The sequence below is a fragment of the Nanorana parkeri genome, unplaced genomic scaffold (assembly GCF_000935625.1).
Source record: "Nanorana parkeri isolate BGI_ZX_2015 unplaced genomic scaffold, ASM93562v1 scaffold207, whole genome shotgun sequence".
Taxonomy (NCBI): domain Eukaryota; kingdom Metazoa; phylum Chordata; class Amphibia; order Anura; family Dicroglossidae; genus Nanorana; species Nanorana parkeri.
Genome location: NW_017306475.1, coordinates 1,498,522 through 1,516,561, shown reverse-complemented (window position 1 = coordinate 1,516,561; position 18,040 = coordinate 1,498,522). Strand labels below are relative to the sequence as shown.

The 18,040-nt window shown below is 42.8% G+C and overlaps 1 protein-coding gene across 1 annotated transcript in view; it reads right to left on the bottom strand.

Moving 5' to 3' along the window:
• The window catches only part of HSH2D (hematopoietic SH2 domain containing), a 30,983-nt gene extending 13,337 nt beyond the window's left edge, over positions 1 to 17,646 (bottom strand). Inside the window, exon 1 of the mRNA XM_018555666.1 lies at positions 17,579 to 17,646. The gene's annotated coding sequence lies outside the window, so the exon portion shown is untranslated. The remainder of the gene's footprint in view (positions 1 to 17,578) is intronic.
• Positions 17,647 to 18,040: the final 394 nt, after the last annotated feature.

Here is an 18,040-nt window from a genome sequence, read left to right as displayed (position 1 = left end):
ATAGATCACTATAGTGCTTGTTTTGGGGGTGTGCTGAATGAATACACACAAGAGAAAACTAACACTGCATATGCATAGCAAATGTTGGGAATTTGTATCTACTGATATAAGAAACAATCACTATGATAAATTAAAGACACATAAGCCAATTCCCATAGCATATTTATAAAAAAAAATATTACATTGCAATAAATTAAGCCAATGGGAGAATGTTGAGTCTAGTTATTCTGCCATCCACATGGTTATGAGAACTCTGTTAATACAATATCTCTTGTAAATCAATTAATCACTATAACCACCGTACATGATTTGCAAAAAATGTACATACATTACAAGGTAAACAGAAAAAATAAAAAGGTTATATCAAGAAAAACACATTATTAAAAACCATGGTAACATAACAAAAAACCCATCAACCATGTATCCTGCACTGTATATACTTAGTGGTATATACTCCTAAGTATTTCCTTGTGGTGGGGAATCCAGAGACATAAGTAAACACATGTTCAGCATATATCTAAAAATGTATAAAAGTGTTCAGAAATGGTATTTGTATGTCATTGTCTGTGATACATTTCCACAGGATAGGTCCAGATGAGATGGATCCAGAGAGAGGGGTAAGGAACTATGTTAAGCTCAGCCCAACTTCCTTCCAGGAATTCATTATCATACTGTATAACTCCTTTCACTGAGAGTAAATAATGATAATGGGGATATCTGCCCAAATGTGTCCCTTTTATATCAATCCAACAACATCTAAACAGATAAATAATTTAGTTTCATTTATAGAACCCGGCCGGCATATCACAATGTATCCGCCAATATAGATCCTGGATTGTATAATGTTGAAAATAAACAGCTGCTCTCCACTGGATGACACATTATACAAGTATGTCTCAGGGCTGAGCCTCCCAGTCATCAGCAAGAACATCCACAACCCATTGAAACATCCACATGCCTTTCTCTTCTAGGTGTTCGTGGCTCAACTGTATTCCATTTTATTCCCCCCAAACAGACTGCACAGTGGCCAAAAACCGCCAGCTGCATCAGATGTACAGCCTGTATGATTTACAACATCTGCATCTATTAAAATGCAATCAATGGCGTGGGAAACCATGGAAAGGACTCCCGCTGCCCACTGTCTTTCAACTTGCACATCAGTGGGGGCTTCTCCAACACTCAGTGTCCTCCGATGCGCCGAGTCCTCCCCCGTCATGCGCATGTGCCACATCCTCCTCCAGCCCAGGTCAAGTGGATAACAATCTCACCCAACAACGACCAATGGAAGGCTGTGCATGTGCAAACTTCTGTCACCCCTAAGTATATATGGAGCAGGGCACACGGTTGATGGAGATTTTATTATGTTTCCATGGTTTTTAATAATGTGTTTTTCACTGATATAACTGTAGCGCTCACCCCTGAAAGAGCTGCTGGAATAACCGGCTCATCACTAGTCTGTCTAGGGGATTTGGTCTTCAGCTGCCCCATTAGCATTTAACCGCTCTCTTCTAATGCCCACAAAGCTGATGTCCACTCAGTAATGCAATGCTGAATAACTTTTTATTAAATTTCTTCACACTGGGGAGAGAGGGTATAGGGATCCCAGACATCCAGGGTGTAACAGACAGACTTCAGACTCACCAGACTTGCAGAGCACACCATAGATCCTGCATAGCCCACCTGAGACTCTCTATGGTGGGCTCTGCAGGGTCCCAGGTGGTCTGGTCGTCGGGATCCCTTTCACTGTACCTCCTCCCAACTCTTCTTACCTGCTACTGCTGGGGCCCTTCCTCCTACACCCCCTCCCCTGTCACCTCTGCCATGCCGCCCCGGTACAGTTGATGTAAGAGGCCCCCCAGACCCCTCACATGGGTACCGGCCATACCCCCCTGATGGCGGTGTTCTAACAAAGGTTGTGACTATGTTAGAATGTGTGACCGGTGACATGGTAACACGTTTTAACGTAATCCCGCCCAGTTTTTTGGCGGTGGAATGTGTGACCGCCAAAAAGTGAAGCATTCCAGCACTTTCCCAGCTGTTCCAGGGCAGATCGGCATCGCAAATTGCATGTGCAGGAGAACTGATCTGCCCTAAAACAGCTGATCGGTCCTGCAATGTCACTTCTCACATAGGGCAGATCGGTTCTTTGCCCTATTTTACCTGCTCTGGAATGCATGCAAATGCCCTGGAACGCACTGAAAGCCAATTTTAAACGTTACAATTTAAAAAAAATTTTTAACCACAAATGGCCCGGAACGCATCAAAAATGTGGGGACAACCCACTGCACTGCGTGTGCAGAAACTCATGCAGATCTGGTCTGCATTTGGTGTGAACAAGCCCTTAAGCATCTCAGTGTAGATCCACTTGTGGTACAGTGAATAGTAATTGGAGTAACAGATGAGCAGGGGTGAACATGAATCCTTAGCAGGAGAGACACCAGCCATGCTCCAGAGGTCCTCTAGGTTCCAGGCACCTGCAGCAGACATCAGCTTCTCCGGTTCTCCTCCATACTGGGGGCCTCAGGGAAACACTTTACAACCAAGGATTTTTGCCATGTCTGCCACGAGGTACAGGCATGGATGGGAGTAGAGATGCACCTATACCATTTTTTGTAGGCCAAATACGAGTACCTATACTTTCCCTTAAGTATTCACCGATACCAATTACCAATACCTTTTTTTTTGTGTTGTGACAGTTTTTCTAAAACAATAAAGACTAATGATTTTAGGAAAGTGGTGGAACTTCAGGGCCCAATCACAGCTGCAACTGCTGAGACCCCGGTAGTTCTGCCACTGAAAAATAATACCATCAGCTATAGAGGACTACAAATCCCAGCAAAACATTACATAGCAATGCAGAATTGCATCAGCTATAGAGGACTACAAATCCCAGCAATACATTACACAACAATGCAGAATACCATCAGCTATAGAGGACTACAAATGCCAGCAATACATTATACAGCAATGCAGAACAGTATAAGAATTTGCTACATTCTCTGTGCTACTGCTCTGCTCCAGGAGGCCGGCCTGATGTCGTGGGCGGAGGTGTCGCAGGAGGAGCGGATGCGGTGGGTCGCAGCAGGGGCAGAAGCAGAGGGTTGCAGTAGGGGCAGAAGCAGATGGTATCAACAGGGGCAGAAGCAGATGGTATCAACAAGGGCAGAAACAGATGGTATCAACAGGGTCAGAAGCAGAGGGTCGCAGCAGGGGAAGAAGCAGAGGGTCGCAGCAGGGGCAGAAGCCGAGGGTCGCAGGAGGGGCAGAAGCAGAGGGTCGCAGCAGGGGCAGAAGCAGAGGGTCGCAGCAGGGGCAGATGCAGAGGGTCGCAGCAGGGACAGGTGCAGAGGGTCGCAGCAGGTGCAGGTGCAGAGGGTCGCAGCAGGGGCAGATGCAGTGGGTCGCAGCAGGTCATTAGCAGCACAACTATAAGTGAAAAATATGAATAACTGGTGCACACACAAAACATGTTCATATTTACATGTGCTGAAAAGTAAACTGGACTTACAGTTTTAGTTTGATCCATGTGCCTGTATTTTATGGCTCAGTTGTGCTATGTCTGTCCTGTAGGATGTTACTTTCAGCTGATGTCAGACCAGCACCAAAACACGGCCGATCTCAGACCAGAACCAATACATGCTAGACCTCAGACCAGCACCAATACACGCCAGACCTCAGACCAGCACCAATACACGCCAGACCTCAGACCAGAACCAATACACGGCAGACCTCAGATCAAAACCAATACACGGCAGACCTCAGACCAGAACCAATACACGGCAGACCTCAGACCACAACCAATACACGGCAGACCTCAGACCAGAACCAATACACGGTAGACCCTCAGACCAGAACCAATACATGGCAAACCTCAGAACAGAACCAATACACGGCAGACCTCAGACCAGAACCAATACACGGCAGACCTCAGACCAGAACCAATACACGGCAGACCTCAGACCACAACCAATGCACGGCAGACTTCAGACCAGAACCAATACACGGCAGACCTCAGACCAGAACCAATACACGGCAGATCTCAGACCAGAAACAATACATGACAGCACCAATCCATACAATTCAGACAGCATATCAGTCCCAAACACTGTGGAATTGATAACCTACCTAGATGGATCAAGATTTATGTATTATGCACACATGCAGGCTCCCACAAATGCACAGCAGAATCTTAATCCACAAATTCAGTATATTAGGGCAGGAATAAAATCAAAGCTATTTGTGGATCAAGATTCTGCTGTGCATTTGTAAGTGAACTGTTTGTGTGCAGAAGTATAAAGGCTAGCGTCAGGTAGGTGAGTGGCATGCAGACACTACAACTCACAAACATGGGTGAAATTCACCTCCATATATTCTCCTACAATATTCCTGTCAAGCAGGGATAGTAGAATCCTCTGGTTAGGATTGTTGACCCCTGGTTTACAGCAAAAAGTACTTGGTTGGGGCCCCTTAGACGAGTACTGGCCATACCCCTCTGATGGCAGCCCTGCACCAGCCCTGCATCTAACAATACCCTCAGTTATATTAAAAATAGTTCCAGTGCTTACAACATTTACCACATCTAGAATCACTGCTATATTGTTAACATTTAAGCTCTTTATACCACATGCCAATGCAAAGATATCAGAAATGACCAATTAGAGGGAAGACGTGTTTCAGAACAACTGGAAGCTACTTGATTGGACTGATTTGCAAGTTTACATAGGATTGTTAATATTAACAGGTGTGTGCAAATCCAAAGAAGCAGCAGCAAGCTTATGGAGCACAGAGGGTGGAAGAGCAAATTTTTCTAGCCACCACGTCTTTTGAATCATTTGACAAGTTGTTCGCTTTGACAACCTAATACCCAAGTAAATACTGAAGAACAAAGGGTTCACGACTTCATCATGGCTATGGGTCTATATGGGTCTAGATATAACAACTACTCGCACTGCTGCCATCTGTATTTTTATCATCATCATATAACATCATGTAAGAAATAAAACCTATTCTGTTTCTTTCACATGTGTTTTTTTTTAGTTCTCTTTTCTTTTAGTCTCTAGTATTCCAGTAGAAGTAGTAGCCGTTTCTCATGGAATTGTGCACAACCTGTTTTACTTTTGAGATTTTTTTTATTAAAGAAGAAACTGTAACCTATTTTTATATAAGGGTTGATTTCACCTCTCTTTGACCAGGTGAAAAGTGGTTATTGTTCCCCTTCCATGTCATCACAGGCACATGACTGCCTGAGTCATTCACTCCTTACAAAGCAATCTGTTCATGCCAACACTGACAAGTGCAATTGTCAAGCTGTAAATTAACAGAAGTAGAGCACTCATAACTTTCTTTATCTTGAAGAATACAATTAGTGATCCCCATGAAAAGTTTGTTTGCCTTACAGTAAAGGTTAACTCCAGATAAGCAATTCATACATAATTCAAATATGTATTTGGCTACTGTTTTAACCACCAAAGGATTTACAAGTCTGTGCATCCAATTTTGTGATTCAATGTCCTTGACCAGTTACTTGACAGTAAAGAGCAGCAGCATAATGAGGAAGTCATCCCTTCCTCTCTTCTCCTGCCATCAAATGTACTGACAGAACATGTGAATAAACCAGAACCTGACTAATTCTTAAGGTGCCCATACACCTTACGATTATCGTACGGTTTTCGTATGCGATCGACTTTTCGTCCTATAATCGTATGTGTGCATTGCAGTGTGCGACCGACAGTACTGTACAATCGTACGACTTTTGACGGTCAAGCATGTTTGAAAACTTTGCTAGATCGTACAATTGTCGTAAGGTTGCTGGCGTTTCCCTCTGTCAAAAGTCGTACGATCTACACTGCGCTTGTGCTAACGAAAATACGGCAAATCAATTACCGCAATTCGTCCAGGTACTTTTCGTTAATTACGGCTAAATTAATCTTGCAATCATCGGGGCAGGATGGGGATGCCGTACGAAAATCGTACGACTATTCAATCATCGGACGAAAAGTTTAGTCCGATAATCGTAAGGTGTATGGGCACCTTTAGTGTGTTGCCCCCACTCCAAGACTAAGTGCTGCTGTGCAGGTGAATACGGGAAGCTGTTGTAAAAACAAATTAATACAGTTGCAATGGAATTAGAAATACATGTAAGGATTTTTTTATGAATACATGAAATTGTATGCGTATATATATATATATTTTTTTTTTTTATCTGCCTGGAGTTCACCTGTAACAGAAGTCACACATTATCATTGATTTTCATACTCCCTAACTATGCAAATAATATTGCTGTCTCTGGTCAAGGCAGGCCAGTATTAAGGAAAGACTGTGACAAGCACTGGAAAATACACAGTTGTGAGTTTGTTTTCCTGGACTAATACATCAATGGTTCTTAAAATATGGTCTGATGTGAACCCCTGCATTAGTCCAGGTACCTGAAAAATTGTGTGGGTTTAATAACCCGATTGTCAATTATGCAATTTGTGGGGCTGACCACCTTCGCCACAGTTAAAAATTAGCTGCACATGTTATCTTGCCTGTTGTGCATAAAGTTTTTTTTTTAACATACCTCCTTAGCTGCTCCTCCTGTTACTATAAACACACAAATAGAGATAAATAGGTCTCGTAATGTAGGTATAAATTTACAAATGTGTTTTTCACAGGGCATAGTTCCTAATTATTGCTGGCTGCAATTTTTTAAAGGCATTTTCTTTTACAAACAATTCTATTTCGAGACAATGTGCATCAGTGCAGAAATGTTTTCTTTTCTTTGCAAATGGGATAGGCAGGAGATTGTAGGAGACAAGGGCAGAGCGTTGTCACCCTCTAACAAAGTGCCCAGACAGGGATCTTTACATCAGTCTCACTTGCTGTTAAAGCTTTTTAGTGGTTGGGTTTACATCTAATTTAACAAACTATGCTTAAATTCAGCCTTCTTTGCTGTATCCTGCAGAAAGAGAAACACTTGGCACCTATAAACTTATTTTAAGCTACAGAATAACAACTCTTTGTGTATTACACATTTTTATATACATCTCTTTTTGTCCTTGCCCTTGTGAAGCGAGGCAGAGACGGCAATGCAACCTGGGTAATAGCTTTAAAAAAAACAAAAACCCCATGCTAAAAAAATGGTTCTGTGCAAGATAAGGCCTCCAGCTCAGACAGTGGCATTGCAGATGTTATTGCCACAAGGAATCCCACCTTGTAAGTGAGAGTAGAGAGAATAATGTTTTTTGTTGCACAGAGAGAACCAGATTAGGTCATCTTGATCAAGAAGTGAGAGGCTGATGGTCTCAATTAGATACACAGTTCACAAGATGCACAGGGTTAGAATATCTGCGTCTATTGTGCTGGTATATAGCCTTCCAAATCAGAATTGCATTCAACTAAAGATTCAAGTCACTTAAAGACACAGTTCATGATGGAGTATGCATGATCAGTGTGGAATATCTACTTGTGGATAGGAAGTACACAAAGTCACTTGGCTTGAAATAAGTGTAACTGACAAAAGTCCTTATAGACACAGTTCATGAATATTGACACAGAATCAGTTCGGAGGTATTCTTGTGATTGAGAGTGAAGCAGGTCCAACGCACAGCATCAGGCGTTCTCTAGTCAAAGTTCACAGAAAGGGAACTGGAATTCCTGAGTAGTGAAATAAATCTTCAAGGCTGAGTGGGAACGGTTACTATTGGAAACAACACGCAGGAAACTCACTGGCTGAGGTCCTAGATGAACTGCAGGATTCCAGGGTAAGGCAGGATTCAGCTTTGGTGAAGTCTGACTCCAAAAAGAAGTTGCAAAGTATTGTGGATGGAGAACATTAACAGTTTAGGTAAGTTCAGGGTGGAGAGCAACTAGGAGCTGCAGGGAAGCCCAAGGTATAGGATTTTTTGTGAGGCTGCAAAGTAAGGATGCCTGGGAACTGAATTCCTCAGCCTAAGCCAGCTAGGAAGGTGGAGCGAGATGACGCTGGCGGTCAGAGAGGGAGACAGGACCATCTGCTGGTGCCAGAATGAAGAGTAGGCAAGTATGTTACATGGGTTCTCTAAATACTGAGCAGCCTATAATGACTGCATGGGGCAATAGAGGAATTTTCGTACAGGTTAGGGTTTTTTAATTTATTGCTTATTTGGCAGTTCATGGTCTGCCTAATGTTTTTTTCTTTTAGTTAAATATAATGAGGGGAATGTATCAAAACTGGAGCAGACAAAATCGGGAGCAGCCATGCACGGTCTTTCATTTTCAAATCTTAACTGAACAAACTGAAGGGAGAAGCTGATTGGTTGCCATAGGCAACTGCTCCAGATATGATAAATTCCCCATAATGTCTTTTGTTCCAGTGCACCTACATTTCATCAGATTCTTACCATAGAAATGTAGCAAAGATAATTTATGGGAGAATTACTGTTGTGATAAGTTCAACTATCATTTAAAAAAATCGTTGTGACATTGTGACAATAAACTCTACCACACAGTAACCTACAGTAAATGACTGTATGCAAAATGGATAGATTGGGTTTAGCTAGTATGTGTAGATAGGGCCTAACTGATATAGAAGGAGAAACATCATGGGATTTCCTTTCCAAATTACCCTTAGATCCTTCTAACTGAAAAAAGCAGAGGCCATCAATTAACTTCCTTACCTCTGTAATTGCAGCATATGTTTTCTGCAGCACTACAGGTGATCTTTTACCCACTGGGTTATCTCAGTATCCAGAACAAACTCATACTAGGCATTGCTAGTATGATAGGAATAGAAAAATACACTAACAAGTACAAATATGTTCCCCGACAACATGTTGGGAAGACATTTTTTTATTTAATCCTTCCTGGTCACAGTAAGAATTTCCTGTTCTAGAATCTCACAGAGAAGTACAATGTATTCAAAAATGTACATCTACCACATATTTTGAGTTGTTATTCTGTAGCTTAAAATAAGTTTATAGGTGCTCCTCCCCCATGTGAAATATCCCGCCATGTAGGTGGCATGCGAAGTGCAACATTTTTTTGGGGAAGTGTTGACAAGAATGTAATTGGTAAGTGGCTAGTACGCATATGTTGATTCTTCCTCTAGTGGCATTCTGTATTTCACAACAAACGGTACGGAATGTATTTTTTTTGTTCAATACATTTTTATTGTTTTACAAAACAAAAAGTATAGAACAAGAACAGAGTCAAACTAAGGTGTCATGCAGGCCGAGCATATATCAATTGTACAAAAGGGTGCAGAGGGAACAATGTAGATAGTCAGGAACATGTATTACAGCATCACAGTGGAGAACAAAAGGTTTGACATATTCAGTAAATAACCTCCATCGTTTTATCCCAAGTTTCTAACAAAATCAACCTACGTGAAATGAGAAGTCATATTGAATATAGGATACTAGAAAAAAATATGATAGAAAGACAGAAATAGGTAGAATCAGACAGAGATAGAAAAGAGCAAAAAGAGACATGAAACTAAAGCTGGTCATACACTTTACAACCATCGCACGACTTTCATCGTGTGATGGTTGTAAAGTAATTAAAATCTCGTACGATCTGCCCATCTTGGACAGGCAGATCGTACTTGCGATCATCGCAAGCCCGCCCCGCGGAGGGCTTCAGATGACTGCAATACTGAGCGGGCAGTGTTCGCTTGCGCACACCTGCCTGTTCGGCATTTGTCTCCCGAGAACGCCACTAACCCGCCGACAATCATACGATTCTCGGCGGGTTTTCAAGCCTGCTCAGGAGACAAAAGACTGTTTCTCCTGTACGGTCGCACGCCTTCCATACACTCCGACGTTCACAGTGATATGTAACATGTGTGGTGCAATTGTAAAAAAAAAATAGTGTGTGTGTGTGATATAGACACACACAATATAATATATATATAGTATATATGTTAAATCAATAATCCAAACGTCTGATACCCGCCGGCATAACGGATCCAAATGAACTCTCGCCGCAAAATAACAGTTTTAACCCGAATGTCAAACAAGGGGAGGAGCGAGCTATGACGTCACAAGACTTGTGCCACCCCTTTCTTGACATTCGGGAGCAGAACTGTCATAACAACAACTCTGCTCCCGAATATCAATAAAGGAGCATAGCAAGTAGTGATGCCACAGGACTTGTTATGTCCCTTTGTTGACATTCGGATCAGGGCTGTCATTTTGCGGTGAGAGTTCACCGGAATTGGTCGTGTCGGCGGGTGTTGTGGATTTTTCGGTGAGTTGGGGCCGTTGTCTGTTGTGATTGACATGGATCTACATCGCTGGATGACGTGATTGACGGTTGGATTGCATTGATAGCCATTTTTTGTTTAATAAAGGACTTTTTTTTACAGTGTTGTGTGTTTATTTGCAATGTTACTGCTGTATTTGGTGAATGAGTAGGGGTAATGTCTACCCCTTACTCATTCACGAGGGGGGCGGCATCTGGGTGCCCCCTTTATGGGCATTGGGGCTTCCTATAAGCCCCCCTGCCCACAAGGGCCCCTTCCCCAGGGTTGTGGGGAAGGGGCCCTTGTTCTCATCAATATGGGGACAAGGTGCTTTGCCAGGGGGTCCCCATGCTGGTTTTTTTTTTTGCGATTAGCAACATAAATTCATTCAAAATGATATTTGGAAAAAATTTGGAAGGCATCCAAAATTTTCGATATTGGGAAATTCTGATGCGTTTGGATTAGTTATTTTTTCGTTTGGAAATTTGAATGCATCTGGATGCATATGAAGAGGCATGGAGGAGCTCAGCTATGAGGAAAGATTAGCTGAGCTGAATAAAAATTCTACCTGGAGAAGGGGGGATATGATCATCACGTATACATATACATAAATAGCCCACATAATAAATTTGATGTAAAAGGTGTTCACTTTAATGTCAGTGTATCTAGAGAAAAAGCTGTTTAGCCTCCACAAGCCTCCTTATGGAAAGTCTTCTTTACAACAAGAACTGTGAAAATGTGTAATAGAAAGTTACGTCTACTGAACTTGCAAAGGCATTTGTTCCAGAATTGCAGCAAGGATATGCACTCTCTTTAAAACAAAACAGGCATGTTTCATCGGGCTGCATTAACACTTTGTGTGTGTGCAAAAAGTGATATAATTTTTATTATTATACAGGATTTATATAGCGCCAACAATTTGCTCAGCGCTTTACAAAATAGTGGGGACAGTACAGTTACAATACAATACAGTTTCAGAACAATAGGGTTGGGAAGGCACTGCTCATGAGAGCTTACAATCTAGTAGGAGGGGCAAGTGATACAAAAGGTAAAAATTGTTTGGATTGAGTTATTGGAGGAAGTAAAAGGCAGTTATGTTGAGATGATAGGCTTCCCTGAAGAGATGGGTTTTTAAGAATCACCTAAAGGTGGGTAGCGTAGGAGATAGGTGGACAGAATCGGGTAAGGAGTTCCAGAGGATGGGGGACACTCTGGTGAAGTCCTGGAGGCGAGCATGAGAGGAGGTAATTAGAGCGCTAGAGAGCAGGAGGTCTTGAGAGGAGCAGAGAGGATAGTTTGGGTGATATTTTGAGATGAGGTCAGTGATGTAGGTTGGGGCGGAGTTGTAGATGGCTTTGTATGTTAGTATTTTTAATTTTATTTGTTGGCAAATGGGAGCCAGTGGAGGGATTGGCAGAGAGGGGCGGCAGAAACTGAACGGTTGGTAATGTGGGCGAGTCTGGCAGCAGCATTCATGATAGACTGAAGGGGGGATAGCCTGCTTAGTGGTAGGCCAACAAGGAGGGAGTTACAGTAGTCAAGGCGAGAGATTACAAGGGAGTGAAGAGGCTTTGTGGTTTCGTTAAAAAGAGGCATATTTTGGAAATGTTATGGAGGTTGAGTCGGTAAGATTTGGATAGTGATTGAATGTGGGGCTGGAAGGAGAGCTCAGTCAAGGATTACATAGAGTACCCTGGCTTGATGGGAGGTGTTGATCGTAGTGTTGTTGATTGTGATGAAGAAGTCGGAGGAGGGAACACGGAGAGGAGGAAAAATTATAAGCTCAATTTTTGACAGATTGAGTTTGAGGTAGTGGTGTGACATCCATGCTGAGATGTCACTGTGTAGATTTGAGATACGTGAAGAGACAGAGGGGGTGAGCTGAGGAGTGGAGAGATAGATTTGGGTGTCATCGGCATAAAGATGGTATTGGAAGCCATGGGAGGCTATCAATTGACCCAGGGAAGAGGTGTAGATAGAGAATAGAAGGGGCCAGACATCCAAACCTGCAAAACCTTATTTCGACGATGTGCCCTTCTTATTTCAGGAAGGTGCCCTTTGTGTATTTTTTTATTTTGACAGCGGCCGTCAGAATAAAACCAAAACAAAAACAGAAAGCAGCCTAGGTATTCATTCCAATGCTATCGCCCATTTCAATTTGCAATAGCCAATAGCAGGCTTGCTATTACACCCGCCCAATGCTGCTGTCAATCAGCCGGAGACGACCTGAAGGAGAACTTCAGGAGCACCTCTGTTGATTGACAGCAGCAGTGGGCGGGTGCAATAGGCCGCCTGCTATTGGCTATTGCAAATTAAAATAGCCAACAGCAGCCTAGCTATTCATTCTTATGCTATCTGTTGGGTTTTGTTTTGTTTTTCACTCTGATGGGCCAGCGGCTGTTGTCAAAATAAAAAAAGGAAAACCCAGATAGCATGGGGAGTAGAACCACCAGGTATCCCAGAAAGGTTTACTCTGCTAGATAGAGTGAACCTTTTCAGGATTAAAGGTTTCTCTCACAGGCATCAGGGAGCCACTATCTTATAGCAGGAGACTCCAGGAACGTCCGGGATTGTTGAGATGTCTGTATTTCAAGCATTACTATTAAAAGATTCACAAAATTATTAATTTCCCTGGGATGGTAAAAGGGAAAATGCTTTACAAAAATAATTAAAACCCGAAGGAGTTCTTAATCCATCCCAGCTAAGCAGCTAAGGTCCTTTTTGTTGCAGTAGAGCTGCTACGGGCAGTTCTTTCTGTACTAATCATCAAAAGCAGGTTTTTCAGCATCAGTGTCTGTTAAAATTTTAACAATCATTAATAAATTGTTTTTTTGCAGCTGTCAGGAGCGGCTAAAATACAAAGTATTTATTACATTTACACAGACGTTGGTGAAGTAAAACTGAAAGTAAATAAAAGTTTAGTATTTCTGGAAAATATTTACATTTATTGTTGAACCTTGAATCACCCCAGACTGGTCCTAATTAAACTACTCCCTCTCCCTGCTAAGTAGCTTAGCCGTTTTTTGCCAACTTTTTTTCTAGTGCAAACTACATATGCAACAACAACCAAAACACGTTTAATTTCATTTACAAATAAATAAATAAGTCACACTTTCTACCAGAGACATAATTTTGATTTTAGGATAACTGGGACAAATCAATTAGTACTTTATATTCATAGCAACGGTAGTTGTTTTAAAATGATAAATACCGAATTTTTACTTCTCAATTTTGCACCATAAGTTCAATTATCAAATAATCATCATGCTGCTGCCGCCGGCTTGTCTCCTTCCCATAGTGCATCCTGGTGCCATTTTTCCCCCAGGCAAGCAACACACGCGCGTCTGTTGGACAATAAAATGCTGATGCTTTGACTTATCTCTGCTGCAAAAACCTTTGTAGTGCCTCTATATCTAGCTTGGATTTGTAAGTATACAAGAAGGTAGTTCATTTTCCTTATGAGGATGACAGTCTCAGAGTCCCCATATTCCATATTTATATTTCTATCCTCATAGTTTTCCTTTTAAAGAAATTGTAAGTTTCTATGTAGTAGAAAGCTGGCCATAGACCTTAGAAAATGCTAAAATGTGCAGGCACGATTTGACCTTTCTCAAGCATCTGCAGGTGCCGTTAAACAATAAATGTTTATTAGCTTTAGGTTTATGGTGAGAGGCAGGGCCATGTTTCAGATACTAGAGGCTGCCAGACATATCCAATGTTGACTCGTTGAGGGAAAATAGAATTGACAGGACAAGGTTTATTATGCAGTCTAATAGCTATACCCCTAAAAAAGTCTTGGCCAGCAGTGTCTGCAGGTAGATCAATGGTACCAGACTGTCACTTGGTGAGGACATTTGATTCCTATGGGAATCTTTATTGTATATGATCACATGTAAAATTCTTACATTGGAATGATGAATAATGCTAATACTAACATGCAATGCCAGCACTAAACTTCATTGATATGCCTCATAAATTACTACTTGCATTGTTACAAAGGGAAACAGCTTTCTGCTCCCTTTGCCTGAAATGTTGCTTCACTAGGTTTTCCTGCAGTCCATACAGTTTGTGCTTGCCTAGTTGGAGAAATTCCTTCACTTCCTGTCTGGTGAAGAGATTGTCCCCAGGACAGGAAGTGAGGTGAAATCTCTCTAACATTAACAGAGAAAGTGTTTAAAGTTAGGTGGGGGAATGCTAAAATCCCTGTCCACTTTTCATTGTTGTAGGGTTGCCACCGTTTCTTCAATCAAAATATGAACACTATAGCGCCACGTGGAATTTTTTTTTAGACAATATACAGGAGAAAGTTAGGAGAGACAACCAGGAGAGAGAGCAAGGAGAGAATTAGTTAGGAGGCCTTACACTGACCACCAATGTAACAGAGGTATTCTCAGTGACCGCCAATGTAATGGAGGCATATACACTGACCAGCAATGTAACGGAGGCATATACACTGACCAGCAATGTAACGGAGGCATATACACTGACCAGCAATGTAACGGAGGCATATACACTGACCAGCAATGTAACGGAGGCATATACACTGACCAGAAATTTAACAGAGCCATATACACTGACCAGCAATGGAACGGAGGCATATACACTGACTGTCGGGTCCTGGTCCGTGGGTCATGTCGGGTCCCGGTCCGTGGGGCATATCGGGTCCCGATCCGGGCTCCAGTGCGGGGACGCACACAGAGGGGACGTCTGCCGGCGCAGAAGCCAGAAGACCCGGCGGGGTCACGCGGCGTGACGTCACTAGGCGGATACGTCCCGGTGACGCCATCACGCCAGTGCATGCGCAATAACCCATCCCTGGGCTATATAAGGCACCTCAGATCCTTAATTCAGTGCTGAGTGATCTTCAGCCTGTGTGGATGTCTGTGCCTTGCTCCTGTCTCCTTGAAAACCCTGTGATCTGGCTTTGCTTCTGACGACTCTTTGGATTATCCCTTGTACTGCCTTGCCCGCCTGTTATCGACCCGGCTTTTTTTCCCGACGACTCTTTGGATTATCCTCTGTACTGCCAGTGCCCGTCTGTGTTTGATCCGGTCTGCCTCGTGACTTCCCAGTTGAATAAATCAACGATCAACTGCTCCACCCGGTCTCTGCTCAGCTGAATAACCCAGGATCAGCACCCGGCACCCGTGCACCCCCTGCCTGCGCACACTGTTTAAACAACCCCAGTGGTCACAGACGGGGTTGCAAGGGAGGTCCTCCTCGTCAAATCGGGCCCACACCTCGGACCTAACACTGACCAGCAATGTAATCGAGGCATATACACTGACCAGCAATGTAATGGAGGTATATACTCTGATCAGCAATTACCTTAAAATGATTGAGATTTCTGAATTAGCATAGATGCAATATTTGCTGGATTACAGTACATTTCAGTTTTTTCCCCCTGCAATACCTCTTGAAAGTAAATATAAAACAAATCCCAAATTACAATATTTTATATCCAAAAAGGGTCCTTTCCAGAGATTTTAGCTGCAAAACTGTGTAAGGAAATGTTAAGCAGCCATGGGTCTCATTAAAAGTCTATGAGTGCAAAAAGGCATGAGAGAGCTATAAAATATGTCTGTTAACCACAGAGGCTGATAGCCACACACATTTACAGATAAAGAAGATAGAAGGAGAACAGCTGAAATATCTTTCCCGCGTCGAGACACTACCAGAATGCTGGACGGTACCAGCTCTGCAATGGGGGGTAGTTGCAGAATTTACACATCAATTAACTGCTTACTCATATGTAAATATCCCAGTGGAGCCTTTTTTTAGTGTGTGTGTGTGTGTGTGTGTGTGTGTGTGTGTGTGGGGTGGGGGTCAGTAACCCCTATCTTAATTTTTGTTGCCCCTGTCTGCCTGATATCTTGTGTCCGGGTTTCAGTCTGAAACCCAGACACAGCATTCAAAATCCTGAGTGTCCCGGTGAATCCCAGACGGACGGCAACCCTACATTGTTGTCCGTTTCCTCCAGGGCAGAAAGCAAGGGGAAATCTCTACAAAGCCCCTGGGTAGCAGTTCAACTGGTCAGGAGTTCTAACCTTTTGCCATTCTATCCAAAACATACACTCAAAAGGAGAACTATGGGGTCAGGGCTTTTCCCCAAAGTCCTCCTAAGGGTAACGGGAGGACACAAACTAGCGTCCTCCCATCACCCAAAGCTCAGTATACCACAAGCTACAGCTTGCGGTATACTGAGACGCCGCAGTTGGGACGGATCCCGACATTACTGTCTGGATCCACCCAGCTGCGTGAGTGACAGCTGGCTCTGCCTATCTAGAGGCAGAGCCACCTGTACCCTCCCCCGTCCGTTCCGCCAGTCATCGCTGGAGGATCGGACAGGGGAGGGGAATCCCTGCAGGGAGCCGTGAGTGACAGTCACGGCTCTCTGCAGAGACAGGATCGAGAAGTGAGCGAGCGACGGTAGATGTTCTATTGAGCCGACCTGTGACAGTTCATTGTCACAGGTCGGCTAGAACTATGAGGCTGAGTGATTTTCACTCACCTCATAGTTCTCCTTTAAGCATAATTAATATTGTGACCTGTGTTGCCACACTTACCTATGCTCAATTAGATAATTAAGTTAATCATACTGAGTATTCACAAGCAGCCATATTCAGTGGTTCTAATTCTTAAATTCAGAAACCCACAACCCAATCAATTGGTATACCTCTTGTACCGACCTGACTGTAGCGGGGTGGAAGGCGGTGCGGTAATTGTGACTGGTTGCACTTAAATAGAGCACTGTAAGGGTTAACTGCTTGTTTTGCTCTAGGGGCTGGAATAAATAAGATATTTTAACCCACTCCTCCCCCTCCACTCCGGTTGTGGTAAGTCCCTCATGTCTAATGGACCTGTATTAGACGTGATGACGTCAGGGGTCGTCAGGGGTCCTAATCCACTGGAGCCTGGGGGAGAAGAGGCTGCAGGGACCAGTCTAGCACCAAGGGGGTCCAAGGATCGAGTATTTCTTCTTTATTTTCACCCCCATAGACAAAATGAGCACTTAACCCTTGCAGCCCCACTGCAAGGGTTATTTTTCAAAATATTTTTCAAAAATCCAGGAGTTCTGCTTTGAACTGAACTAGTACTCTCTTGCAAATGGTTTTACAAATGAGTAAATGGTTACTCAAAGCAACCCTGTTCTCCGTTGTAAACTGCTGTATAGTTTATCTTCTATATTCAGATTTTAGATTTGTCGTGCTCGCTGACACAATTCATGTGTGTACCTTTTCAGATCCTCTCATATAGAAACTGTAAGGAAATACATATCCACCCATTAAGTACAATGAAAAGACAACTAACAGTATTTGTTAGGTACAATATTACTTAATATTGTCATATATCTCAGTAAAAATAGACGTATTTTACCTTGTAAGATGTGTGCGGTAAGATCCTGCCAGGTGTCTCTCAGGTGAATGAGCTGGTTTCTATTCTTGTACATGCCAGAAAAGCAGTGCACACCCCTTTCCATTTGGAATGATCATGTACTGGACAAACAGGCGCAGCTGGTAGAAAGGTGAGAGCTGCTGTACAGTCACTTCCGTGCTTCATAAGAGATAAGAAGGTGTCATTACAAACACTGTGCTATGCTAGCATGCTTCAACGTGACCGTGATGTCAGCTTTTACGTAATGAGTACACATGCCTAAATCTGTATGTAAAAGGTTCTTAGTAAGCCTAATCTATTATATAATTTATTTTTAAGACAGTGGATGATATGCAGCATAGTACAAGACACTCTGAACATCCTATGTACATGCAAGTTGCCAGGATTTAACATTTACAAATACAGCAGAGTTGATTTATGAAAATAAACGCAACCATCTACATA